The sequence below is a fragment of the Siphateles boraxobius genome, unplaced genomic scaffold, assembly GCF_051911475.1.
Source record: "Siphateles boraxobius isolate OS27281-9 unplaced genomic scaffold, OSU_SipBor_1 52, whole genome shotgun sequence".
NCBI lineage: Eukaryota > Metazoa > Chordata > Actinopteri > Cypriniformes > Leuciscidae > Siphateles > Siphateles boraxobius.
In genome coordinates, this window is record NW_027509164.1 from 473548 (window position 1) to 487511 (window position 13964).

Consider the following 13964-nt stretch of genomic DNA (forward strand, 5'->3'; position numbering starts at 1 on the left):
CGGGACCTTCTACGTGTGACCCCGGCCCCCCCATCCGAATAACGACGTGCGGCCCACCCTGCAGCGTTGATCTTATTTTCTGCTCGCACGCGTGGAGGGGGACCGTCACGCGTTTCCCCACCAGCAGATTTCTGGTGACCCAGATGGCATCCTTAATCACGTTTAGGGTGAGCCAGAGCGAGGAAAATTTTGGTTGTGTCAGCTCCTTCAAGCCCTGACCCACCCCCAGGATGGCGAGCTTGTAGTCCACCTGGGCCCCACCCGCTGGCAGGCACGGGAAAAACAGGGGGCCGGTCTTGGCCCACAGGTCCCGCGCTTCGCCGCACTCCCAGAGCAGATGTCGAACGGTCTCCGGGGAACCACATCCGGACCGTGGGCAGGTGGAGTTTTTGGCCATGCCTCTGGAGTGCATAACCGCCCTGACCGGGAGGATCTCATGAGCCACCATCCACGACAAGTCTTTAAGCCTGTTCTGGAGAGCTGGGTGGGCTGCGTTCCTCCAAACATCTTTGGCCTCACCTAGTGTGAGGCCTGGAACCGGGCTCACCGATTCTCGATCCTGCACAAGAGAGATAAGAGACTTATGGTTAGTTAAAATGGTGGCATCATTTGTCTCTAAAAGATATTTCTTTAAAAATTTCTTAATAAAACTATGCTCTTTTGACAAATTAAAAGACACAGGACTTTTAAGATCAATGGGTAAAATTTTCAAAGTTCTTAGGTATGACCCCATCCAGAATCGGGTCATGGCTGCTGTCTTGTGTTCTCTGGATGGGGTCAGTGCGTACTGGATGTGGAGGGCGGCAAAGCGGCTGCCTAAAAACAGGTGGGGGTCTGGGAGGCCTTTCCCGCCATTCTCTTTTTTCTTTTTGACGACCTCCCTCTTTAGTCGTTCCCACTTGGACCCCCACAGGAAATAAAATACCGCCCTCTCCAGGTTGGCCAGGAATCGTCTTGGGGGACTAAAAACAGAACAGACAAGTAAAATCAGTGGTAAAATCACAGCTTTAAAAATTAAAATCTTGCCTTCAAACGTCAATTGTCTCAGTCCCCAAAAGCCCAGTCTTTGCCTGACTTTCCCTAACATGTCAGTCCAGTTTCCTTGTCCTCCACCCTCTCTGTCAAATTTTACACCTAAAATTTTCAAATCATTGTCTTTAAAATCCAAATCTAGTCCAACTGTGTCCACGTTCCCCCACGGCCCGAAGAGCTGGGCCTCGGACTTACTCCTATTGAGCTTGGCGCCCGAGGCCCGACCGTACCAGTCAGTCAAGTCCATTGCTCTTCGTACTGATAAAAGGTCAGTCGCTAAAAGGGTCACGTCATCCATATATAAAACACAGGTCGCCGTCAGTCCACCAGTCCCTGGGATGTCTAGTCCTTTAATCCATTTATCCCTTCTCAAGATTTGTGCCAGTGGCTCAATACAAGCCACATACAGAAGGGGAGATAAAGGACACCCCTGACGGACGCCGCTGTAGAGTTTTACAGCTTTGGATAAATGCCCGTTAACCAAAATTCTGCTAGACAGATCGTTGTACAGCAGTCCCACCCAGGCTATAAACCTCCCAGGAAACCCCATTTTTTCCAGTACCTGGAACAGGTACTGGTGCGAGACGCGATCAAAGGCTTTTTCGAAATCTAAATTTAGGACTACTAGCCGAATGTTTCTGTCTCTCGCAAAACAGATGGCGTCTCTGATCAGTACCAGGCTGTCCGTGATCTTCCTGCCGGGCACAGCGCATGCTTGATCCAGGTGGATTACGTCCTCTAAAACAGTCGACATACGTGTAGCTAAAATCTTACTAAAAAGTTTACAATCCTAATTTAAAAGAGTGATTGGTCGCCAGTTTCTCAGGTCAGTCTTGTCCCCTTTTTTGTATAGTAATGTAACTATCCCTACTCTAAAGCTGTCTGGAAGTCTGTCAAGAGTCTCAAGTTCTTTAAAAACTGTCAATAAGTCGTGTGCTAAAATGTCCCAGAAAGTCAGATAAAACTCAAAGGGGAGTCCATCCAAGCCTGGGGACTTCCCCTTTTTAAAACCTTTTAGCGCTTTGTGCATTTCTAAAAGAGTAAAATCTTGGGATAAAAGCACATCTGGACTCTTTACCTTTTTGTCTAAAAACCCTAAAACTTCCTCTAAGATGCCATTGTGTACCTCTTTAGTGCTGTATAAATTATTGTAAAAACTTTCAATTTCCCCTAAAATCAGATCTGTTGTATTTACCTCCCCACCTGTAAAAGTTTTTAAAGTATTAATTGACCCTCCCCGTGTTATTGTCTTTTTAAAAAAATATCTAGTACACTTTTCCCCTTCTTCTATTTCTCTCTCCTTACATCTTAAAATGACACCTTTAGTCTTTGTTTCGGACAAATCTGACATTTCTTTCTTTACTTCTTTAATTTCTTCTGTAAAATCCAATCCACTGTTTAAAAGATTAAAATATCTCTGCAGTCTTTTTTGCAGCCCCATCATGCGTCTTTTTTCTTTATTCTTTTTTTCTTTTCCAATTTGTTTAAAAAAACGTCCTGTCCTTTGTTTCACCATCTCCCACCACTGTGCACGTGAGTCGAAAAAGTCTTGGAGGGTCTGCCATTGGCTGAACTGCTCCCTATATTCACTAATCACTTCCTCATCCTCTAATAGGGAGCAGTTCAGCTTCCACAGCCCTCCCCCTACGGTCACACCCGTGGGTAGTGAAAGGGTGCAGGAGAGCATCATGTGATCAGAAAAGAAGAGGGGGCTCAATGTAGCATCGGTCGGCGGGCAGTCCCTTGTAAAAACATAGTCAATTCGAGAGGCTCTGGCGCCATCACCACTGAACCAGGTGAAGCCCTCCTCTCTTTGATGCATTGTTTTAAAGCAGTCAACTAACTTAAAATCTTTGACTATATTTTGTAATAAAACCGATGTCTTGTCGACCTTAAAATCCTCTCCTACCCTCTTTCTATCCTGTCTTGATAAAACACAATTAAAATCCCCTGCTACCACTAGGGGAGCCCTCCCGAGCATGTGGGGCTGCAGGTCTTCTAAAAGCTCATACCTGTTGTTTTTACCTGTAAAACCATACACATTTAAAATGTTAAAATCCTTACCTAAAAAAGTCAGATTAGCTAAAATTGCCCGCCCATCCCTCACCACAGTGCTGCCCTTCACCAAAACATGGGGATTTTTTATTAAAATAGCAACACCGTCATTTTTGTTAAAATTGGACCCACTCCAGATGGAAAGTCCTGGGGTCCAAATCGTCTCCCACTTCCTGTAATTTGTTAAAAAAGGCAGACCACATTCTTGCAATAAAAACACATCTGACTTAAAAGATTTTAAAAAGGATAACACACTCTGTGCTCGTATATTGCTCTTCACACTTCTCACATTGATTGTGGAGATAGTGAGAGCCATGAGCAGTATGGTTAAAAGGGTGTGAGACATTTAAAAGCAACCAAGGGACTACAGAGATATAATTAAAATCATGTTATTTCTTGTTGCACTTGCCTTCCCTTTTCCCCAGATGAGCTGGGATCAGGGGGGCAAGTGCTTGACGCCTCAGGGCTCGCAGAGAAGGCCTCTTGCGAATCCTTTGGCGATGATGTTCTTAGCTTGAAATGCAGAAAAGAGACTTCATTAGGAGATTCTGCGGGCCACATACGGTCTAGATCTTCCATGGGGGAACTATCTAGCCGATGCGCTACCCGCAGCTTTTTCTCCTCTGTTTGAACCAGAGGAGATCTCGCAGTTCTTTTCTGCACTTGAGCATTGGGGAGCGAAACATCTGTTTCACTCCCACTCGTGGACACACTAACCTCAGACACGGTTACTAGGGAGGAAGCCATTTCCTCCTCTTCATCCTCCATACTGTCTTCTTTTTCAATTTCATTTTGAGGATTGGCTTCCTCCCCCTCACCAACTGCCAGAATTGACTCCGCCCCTGTGGCCGCCCCACTTCCTCCTTCCTGTCCAATCCCTGAGGCTGGCTGGGGGTTTGAATTTCCCGCCGAAACCTCGGGGCCCGCCTCCTCAATTGTTTGTTCTTTGGGTGGGGCGGCCATTTTGTTGCTTTTTAACTTGTTGGCAAAACTTTTAGGGCAGTCTCTGTAGAGATGGGATGATTCTCCACAGAGGTTGCACTTTCTGCCATTTTGGCACTCTTCAAAAATGTGCCCAATTTCTCTGCACTTCCTACACACTACTTCTTGGCATGCCTCGGCGAGATGTCCAAGTTTGCCACACTTGCGGCATAGCTTGGGCATCCCTTGGTAATGGATGTAGCCTCTATTCTCTCCCAACACAATCATAGAAGGTATTTGACTCAGGCCATGGTAGCTGTTGGGATCTGCCCATTGTTTAATGGGCACTCTCCACGCACAGCTCCAGATACCGTCTTCATCTAAAACCTTGACTGGTTGTCCACGAATAGAGCAATATCTTGCCAACCATACAGAAATATCTTCTCCACTAACTGTTTCATTAAACATCCTGACAATCACAACTTTCAGTGAATTATCAGTCAGTTTTTCCACAGTGAACATGGAGAAATTGGCTTTACACATTTCAAATCGAGTCCAAAAAGTACTTAGCAAGGAAGCAGAAGCAAAACTTACATCAAAGCCATGATTCAGGGGCAGAGTCAACAGGCAGTTTATGTCCACAACCTTAAAACCGAGTAACTGTTGGATGCACTTCCTAGAAAAGTCCAGCCTGGACATGACCCGGAGAGTGCCATCCTCTTTTGGTTTAAATTTAAAACGCACGCTGTGGTGCCTCCTCATGCCGGCACGAGCAGCCGACATGTTGGAGGCACCACTAGCCTGCTGCGGCTAAAACCCAACAATAAATATACAATAAATAAATTAAAACCTGCTTACCTTAAAACCAGAAGATTCCTCGTAGAACGAGTCGTCAATTAAAAGCCGCTTGTCAATGTACCTCCTGAAGGGTGTGTGTCCCGTGTGACAAGCAACACACGAGACCAAGTCCAACAAGAGGCGATCGCTGTCTCTACCTTAGGACCAGACACTTGATCTTAGCCAAAAGGCCGAGAAGCGATGACACAATGACGCAGAGGCGGGGGAGCCGTCAAAGGCCACGCCCACCTGGGCCGTGGCGAGAGGGTCTAAAGGTCGCCAACAAACAAGCTCAGCTCACAGCAATACAAGCTCAGCTTGACTGTTGACACCGAAAATGGATCACAGCAGAGCGCACAACACGACACTTTGGAGTGCAACCTGGGATTTTGGACCAACAAACATTCTGCCCTAAAAGTGAGGGGGCAGACCAAAGCGTACGTCGTAGAGACTTGAAACTCTTGAGGGATGGTAGTACCCGCCCGGTCTACAACATCACCAAGGCTCGGCCCCAAGGTGGCGCTGCAGCGATCAGAAGTACGAAATGCCTCGTAACTCCTGAACCGTCCGTCGCAGACCCAAGTGTCTTACATCACCGGAATCCTTGGCTCGGGCCGAACAAGACGCAGGCCTCGGATTCGATGGTTGCGCTGGCGAGATTTTCGGGTATTTGGGATTTTGTGAAAAAGCTACTTTTGCACACTAGTCCTAGGTCTTTCGCCCGATCTGACCCAAACCGGTGCAGAAAGATTCCCTGGAGTCTGATTGCCGACAGCGATGGGGAAAAAAGTCGGAATTTCGATTCACGTTGGCGACGGGACGCCAAAACGTTGGGAGTGGGCGAGGCGGGCTTTACTTAAATGGCCATAACTCTCCAACGGAATGAGACAATTACACCCAAGTCGGTACACCTGTGCACGGGCTCAGCCTGTGCTCAGGTGAAAAGGGATGTGGCGACTGGCCACTTGGTGGCGCTGTAAACAGTAAAAACAACAACATGAATACGGCCATAGGCGACTGTATGTCAGGTGATTTTTCACACATGCACAAGGTATTCATACCACATGATAGAACTCCTCATTCGGAACAACTTTGCTTCTAGGACCACTACTGCCAATAAAAGCGCTGGTTGAATAATGGAGATTATTTGAAGAATGATGAAAACAATAAACTAAAAAACAGCCCTACTTTTGCAGACTGGTCCTAGGTTGAGAGTTTTACATCTCTCGATCAACCACTGCAGTTCAATTCTCTGGACTTCCTAGGTCGTTAACTACCAGAAGAAGAGGAACTCGAACAATCTGCTCTTTTAACCAGTGTGTCCAGGGGAGAGCGCGAACGCAGTCCCCCACTACCATAAATTATGCAGTCGAGATTCCCACATTTGGGGAATTCGCAGGGGTCAGCACAACCGGAGTGCAATGGCCGAGCCTCGCCCTGGGTGAACCACCTTCCTGATCATGGTGTCTCCCCTGCCAGGTAAGTATGAATTCCCAGGCCTCCCGTCAGAGGAACCGTGTCCCTCTCCGCAATCCTCACCAACGGTCGGACAATCAAACACACACCTGATTCAACTCATCAGCTCATTCGTAAAAACTCCAAGAGATAAGAGAGAGACATCAAAAACCTGCAGAGTCGGGCTCTTTTGCTGTTGTTGTTGTGGATGATGTTGTTTTCATGCTCCGGATCCATGAGCCAAAAATCAATTTCATACGCGGTCACCGGATAGTGGACGAATCAGATGTTAAACGAGATAAGAACAGAGTTGTTGTTTTTTTTTCCCTCTCACACCACCATTACCTGTATAGCATATGATCACCTACAACACCTTTAAAGCACCCATACACAGCAATATACGTTACTTCCATTAACACCTGCTGCCACACAAGACTAAAACATCTCTTTCATTGAACACAGTTTTTGGGGGTGCACCGTTCCCAGAAGTACTGCAATACCGGGTCGATGCGTGGAGTGGACGGAGCAAGCCCCTCTTCCATCTCCCAGTTCCAAAAATCAATTTAATATATGGTGCCCGGGTAGGGCACGTATCAGATATTAAACTGATAAGAACAGATTTTTCTTTCGAAAAAAGTTTATTGTCACATTGTTTCATTCCATTCTTTCAATATCCATTTTTTCCTTATAAAATCACATTTTTGCACATATCTTAAAACAACAAAAAGGACATAAGTTACAGTTAAAAATCAGTTATGTTGATGTGTTGTGTAAAAGTCCATGTATGTTGTGTGTTGTTTTAAAGTAAAGGTAAAATGGATTAAAATAAAATAGGAATGCAAATATAAAACAATAAAACAATAAAATATGCCAAATAAAACATCTCTTGTACAGGATCGAGGGTGAGTCCCTATCAAGAATGTCCATTCACTCCAGGTCTCCAGAACAGGCCCCAGACTCCTCGCTTCCAGTGCCCAGCGGAGATCCCCTCTCCTCCGGCCCGCTGGCCCGCTGTTCCCGTAGCCAGAGTGGTGAGGGTGCATCTACGGGCGGCCAGGTACGGTGGCGGCCGGGACCTTCTCCGTGTGACCTCGGCCCCCCCATCCGAATAACGACGTGCGGCCCACCCTGCAGCGTTGATGTTATCCTCTGCTCGCACGCGTGGAGGGGGACCGTCACGCGTTTCCCCACCAGCAGGTTTCTGGTGACCCAGATGGCATCCTTGATGTGGTTGAGGGTGAGCCAGAGCGAGGCAAACGTTGGTGGTGTCAACTCCTTCAAGCCCTGACCCACCCCCAGGATGGCGAGCTTATAGTCCACCTGGGCCCCACCCGCTGGCAGGCACGGGAAAAACAGGGGGCCTGTCTTGGCCCACAGGTCCCGCGCAGCGCCGCACTCCCAGAGCAGATGTTGAACGGTCTCCGGGGAACCACATCCGGACCGTGGGCAGGTGGAGTTTTTGGCCATGCCTCTGGAGTGCATGACCGCCCTGACCGGGAGGATCTCATGAGCCACCATCCACGACAGGTCCTTAAGCCTGTTCTGGAGAGCTGGGTGGGCTGCGTTCCTCCAAACGTCTTTGGCCTCACCTAGTGTGAGGCCTGGAACTGGACTCACCGATTCTCGATCCTGCACAAGAGAGACGAGAGACTTGTGATTAGTTAAAACAGTGGCATCATTTGTTTCTAAAAGATATTTCTTTAAAAATTTCTTAATAAAACTATGCTCTTTTGACAAATTAAAAGACACTGGACTTTTAAGATCAATGGGTAAAATTTTCAAACTTCTTAGGTATGACCCCATCCAGAATCGGGTCATGGCTGCTGTCTTGTGTTCTCTGGATGGGGTCAGTGCATACTGGATATGGAGGGCGGCAAAGCGGCTGCCTAAAAACAGGTGGGGGTCTGGGAGGCCTTTCCCGCCATTCTCTTTTTTCTTTTTAACGACCTCCCTCTTGATTCGTTCCCACTTGGACCCCCACAGGAAATAAAATACCGCCCTCTCCAACTTAGCCAGGAATCGTCTTGGGGGACTAAAAACAGAACAGACAAGTAAAATTAGTGGTAAAATCACTGCTTTAAAAATTAAAATCTTGCCTTCTAACGTCAGTTGTCTTAGTCCCCAAAAGCCCAGTCTTTGTCTGACTTTCCCTAACATGTCAGTCCAGTTTCCTGGTCCTCCACCCTCCCTGTCAAATTTTACTCCTAAAATTTTCAAATCCTTTTCTTTAAAATCCAAATCTAGTCCTCCTGTGTCCACGTCGCCCCACGGCCCGAAGAGCAGGGCCTCGGACTTACTCCTGTTAAGCTTGGCGCCCGAGGCCCGACCGTACCAGTCAGTCAAGTCCATTGCTCTTCGTACTGATAAAAAGTCAGTCGCTAAAAGGGTCACGTCATCCATATATAAAACGCAGGTCGCCGTCAGTCCACCAGTTCCTGGGATATCTAGTCCTTTAATCCATTTATCCCTTCTCAAGATCTGTGCCAGTGGCTCAATACAAGCCACATACAGAAGGGGAGATAAAGGACACCCCTGACGGACACCGCTGTGGATATTTACAGCTTTGGAAAGATGCCCATTTGCAAGAAATTTGCTGCTTAAGCCCTCATACAGCAGTCCCACCCAAGCTATAAACCTCTCTGGAAAGCCCATTTTTTGCAGTACCTGAAGGAGGTACTGGTGCGAGACCCGATCAAAAGCTTTTTCAAAGTCTAAATTTAGGACTACAAGCCTAATGTTTCTGTCTCTCGCATAACAGATGGCGTCTCTGATCAGTACCAGGCTGTCCGTGATCTTCCTGCCGGGCACAGCGCAAGCTTGATCCAGGTGGATTACGTCCTCTAAAACAGTCGACATGCGTGTAGCTAAAATCTTACTAAAAAGTTTACAATCATAATTTAAAAGAGTGATTGGTCGCCAGTTTCTCAAGTCAGTCTTGTCTCCTTTTTTGTACAGTAATGTAACTATCCCTACTCTAAAGCTGTCTGGAAGTCTGTCAAGAGTCTCAAATTCTTTAAAAACTGTAAGTAAGTCATGTGCTAAAATGTCCCAGAAAGTCAGATAAAACTCAAAGGGGAGTCCGTCCATGCCCGGGGACTTCCCCTTCTTAAAACCCTTTAAAGCTTTTTCCAATTCTAAAAGATTAAAATCCTGGGATAAAAGCACATTTGGACTCTTAACTTTTTTATCTAAAAACCCTAAAACTTCCTCTAAGATGCCATTGTGTACCTCTTTAGTGCCGTATAAATTACTGTAAAAACTTTCAATTTCCCCTAAAATCAGGTCAGTTGTATTTACTTCCCCCCCTCTAAACGTTTTTAAAATATTGATCGACCCTCCCCGAGCTATTGTCTTTTTAAAAAAATACCTGGTACACTTCTCTCCTTCCTCTAACTCCCTTTCTCTACATCTTAAAATGACACCTTTGCTCTTTGTTTCAGACAGATCTGACATTTCTTTCTTTACTTCTTTTATTTCATTTGTAAAATCCAATCCATTGTTTAAAAGGTTAAAATATCTCTGCAGTCTTTTTTGCAACCCCATCATGCGTCTTTTTTCTTTATTCTTTTTTTCTTTTCCAATTTGTTTAAAAAACCGTCCTGTCCTTTGTTTCACCATCTCCCACCACTGTGCACGTGAGTCGTAAAAGTCCTGGAGGGTCTGCCATTGGCTGAACTGCTCCCTATACTCACTAACCACTTCCTCGTCCTCTAATAGGGAACAGTTCAGCTTCCACAGCCCTCCCCCTGCAGTCACACCCGTGGGGAGTGAAAGAGTGCAAGACAGCATCATGTGGTCGGAAAAAAAGAGGGGGGTCAATGTAGCATCGGTCGGCGGGAGGTCCCTGGTAAAAATATAGTCAATTCGAGAGGCTCTGGCACCGTCACCACTGAACCAGGTGAAGCCTTCCTCTCTTTGATGCATTGTTTTAAAACAGTCAACTAACTTAAAATCTTTGACTATATTTTGTAATAAAACCGATGTCTTGTCGACCTTAAAATCCTCTCCTACCCTCCTTCTGTCCTTTTTTGATAATACACAATTAAAATCCCCTGCTACCACTAGGGGAGCCCTGCCTAGCATGTGGGGTTGCAAGTCTTCTAAAAGCTCATACCTGTTATTTTTTTCAGTAAAACCATACATATTTAAAATGTTAAGATCCTTACCTAAAAAAGTCAGATTTGCTAAAATTGCCCGCCCGTCCCTCACCACAGTGCTGCCCTTCACCAAAAGGTTGGGATTTTTTATTAAAATAGCAACACCGTCATTTTTGTTAAAATTGGACCCACTCCAAATGGAAAATCCTGGGGTCCAAATCTCCTCCCACTTCCTGTAATTTGTTAAAAAGGGCAAACCACATTCTTGCAATAAAAACACATCTGACTTAAAAGTTTTTAAAAAGGATAACACACTCTGTGCTCGCAAAGTAGACCTCACACTTCTCACATTGATTGTAGAGATAGTGAGGGCCATGAGCAGTATGGTTAAAAATACAAGCATTAATAGAAGGATAAAACCAAAAGACTGCAGAAAGTTACATTAAAATCATGTTATGTCATGTAGCACTTTTTCCTTTTCCCCAGAAAAACTGGGATCAGGAGGGCAAATGCTCGCCGCCTCAGAGTCCACAGAGAGAACCTCTTGTGGCTCCTTCGGTGACGATGTTCTAAGCTTAACGTGCAAAAAGGAGACTTCATTGGGAGATTCTGCGGGCCACATACGGTCTAGATCTAACGAAGAGGAACTATCTAGCCGATGCGATGCCCGCAGCCTTTTCTCCTCTGTTTGAAGCAGAGGAGATCTCGCAGACCTTTTTTGCACCTGAGCATTGGGGAGTGAACCCTCGGATTCACCCCCACTATCCACCACACTAACCTCCGATACGGTGTAGAGTGAGGAAGCCGTTGCATCCTCCTCCTCCTCCTCCATTTTGTTTTCACTTCTCTCTTGTTGGGGAACGGCTTCCTCACTCTGTTCGCTGTTAAAACTTGACTCCGCCCCTGTGGCCGCCCCACTTCCTTCCTCCTGCCCACTCCCTGAGGCTGGCTGGGAAATAGAATTTCCCGCCAAAACCTCAGGGACCGCCTCCTCCTTCCTTTGCTCTTTTGTTTGTTCCACATGTGGGGCGGCCATTTTGTTGCCTTTCAGTTTGTTGGCAAAACTTTTAGGGCAATCTCTGTAGAGATGGGATGACTCCCCACAGAGGTTGCACCGCCTGCCATTGGTACACTCTTCAAAAGTATGACCAATTTCTCTGCATTTCCCACATATCATTTCCTGGCATGCTTCAGCTAAGTGCCCAAACTTTCCACATTTTCTACATAATTTGGGCATACCCTGGTAGTGAATGTAGCCTCTGTTCTCACCCAACACAATCATAGAAGGCAGATGCTTCAGGCCCTGGTAGCCCCCAGCGTCTTCCCATTGTTTAATGGGAATTCGCCAGGAGCATGTCCAAATACCATCCTCATCTAAAACCTTGACTGGCTGGCTTCGAACTGTGCAAAATCTGCCCAGCCAGACACAAATGTCCTCCCCAGTCACTGTCTCATTAAACATTCTAACAATCACAGTTTTAAGTGTGTTGTCAGAGAGCTTTTCAACAGTAAACATGGACAGCTGGGATTTAGCTACTTCAAATCTGTGCCAGAAATCATTCAGGTGGGAAACCGCTCTAAAACTAACATCAAATCCTTTGTTCAGGGGCAGAGTCACGATGCAATTCAGATCATCAGGTTTAAAATTTAGAGTTTTTTGGATCAGCTTCCTGGAGAAGTCAAGACGTGACATCCCCAGGAGCTTCCCCTCAACTTCTTTGAATAAAAAACGCACGCTGTGGTGCCTCCTCATGCCGGCACGGGCAGCCGACATGGTGGAGACACCAACAGCCTAAAACTTTAAAAAACAATAAATAAATAAATAAATAGATAAAAAGGTCTTACCTTAAAACAGAACCGGAATAAAAGCAGCTGGATCAATGTACCTCTCAAAAGTTTGGGGCTCAAGTCACTGAAGGACCCAAGCCGGAAAAACCTCCAAGAGGCGATCGCTGTCTCTACCCTAGGACCAGACACTTGATCTTAGCCAAAAGGCCGAGAAGCGATGACACAATGACGCAGAGGCGGGGGAGCCGTCAAAGGCCACGCCCACCTGGGCCGTGGCGAGAGGGTCTAAAGGTCGCCAACAAACAAGCTCAGCTCACAGCAATACAAGCTCAGCTTGACTGTTGACACCGAAAATGGATCACAGCAGAGCGCACAACACGACACTTTGGAGTGCAACCTGGGATTTTGGACCAACAAACATTCTGCCCTAAAAGTGAGCGGGCAGACCAAAGCGTACGTCGTAGAGACTTGAAACTCTTGAGGGATGGTAGTACCCGCCCGGTCTACAACATCACCAAGGCTCGGCCCAATCGGCCCCAAGGTGGCGCTGCAGCGATCAGAAGTACGAAATGCCTCGTAACTCCTGAACCGTCCGTCGCAGACCCAAGTGTCTTACATCACCGGAATCCTTGGCTCGGGCCGAACAAGACGCAGGCCTCGGATTCGATGGTTGCGCTGGCGAGATTTTCGGGTATTTGGGATTTTGTGAAAAAGCTACTTTTGCACACTAGTCCTAGGTCTTTCGCCCGATCTGACCCAAACCGGTGCAGAAAGATTCCCTGGAGTCTGATTGCCGACAGCGATGGGGAAAAAAGTCGGAATTTCGATTCACGTTGGCGACGGGACGCCAAAACGTTGGGAGTGGGCGAGGCGGGCTTTACTTAAATGGCCATAACTCTCCAACGGAATGAGACAATTACACCCAAGTCGGTACACCTGTGCACGGGCTCAGCCTGTGCTCAGGTGAAAAGGGATGTGGCGACTGGCCACTTGGTGGCGCTGTAAACAGTAAAAACAACAACATGAATACGGCCATAGGCGACTGTATGTCAGGTGATTTTTCACACATGCACAAGGTATTCATACCACATGATAGAACTCCTCATTCGGAACAACTTTGCTTCTAGGACCACTACTGCCAATAAAAGCGCTGGTTGAATAATGGAGATTATTTGAAGAATGATGAAAAAAATAAACTAAAAAACAGCCCTACTTTTGCAGACTGGTCCTAGGTTGAGAGTTTTACATCTCTCGATCAACCACTGCAGTTCAATTCTCTGGACTTCCTATGTCGTTAACTACCAGAAGAAGAGGAACTCGAACAATCTGCTCTTTTAACCAGTGTGTCCAGGGGAGAGCGCGAACGCAGTCCCCCACTACCATAAATTATGCAGTCGAGATTCCCACATTTGGGGAATTCGCAGGGGTCAGCACAACCGGAGTGCAATGGCCGAGCCTCGCCCTGGGTGAACCACCTTCCTGATCATGGTGTCTCCCCTGCCAGGTAAGTATGAATTCCCAGGCCTCCCGTCAGAGGAACCGTGTCCCTCTCCGCAATCCTCACCAACGGTCGGACAATCAAACACACACCTGATTCAACTCATCAGCTCATTCGTAAAAACTCCAAGAGATAAGAGAGAGACATCAAAAACCTGCAGAGTCGGGCTCTTTTGCTGTTGTTGTTGTGGATGATGTTGTTTTCATGCTCCGGATCCATGAGCCAAAAATCAATTTCATACGCGGTCACCGGATAGTGGACGAATCAGATGTTAAACGAGA

At 46.6% G+C, this 13964-nt stretch overlaps 2 non-coding genes and 1 pseudogene across 2 annotated transcripts; all 3 read right to left on the bottom strand.

Annotated features, from left to right (window-relative positions):
• Positions 1–6168: 6168 nt before the first annotated feature.
• Positions 6169–6332, bottom strand: LOC143713606 (U1 spliceosomal RNA). Its single transcript, XR_013195162.1, has one exon. It is a non-coding gene; the product is annotated as a U1 spliceosomal RNA (small nuclear RNA).
• Positions 6333–6766: 434 nt separating this feature from the next.
• LOC143713736 (U2 spliceosomal RNA) lies at positions 6767–6942 on the bottom strand (annotated as a pseudogene).
• A 6591-nt stretch (positions 6943–13533) lies between these two features.
• On the bottom strand, positions 13534–13697 carry LOC143713607 (U1 spliceosomal RNA). The gene has a single exon (XR_013195163.1). It is a non-coding gene; the product is annotated as a U1 spliceosomal RNA (small nuclear RNA).
• Between the last annotated feature and the right edge of the window lie 267 nt (positions 13698–13964).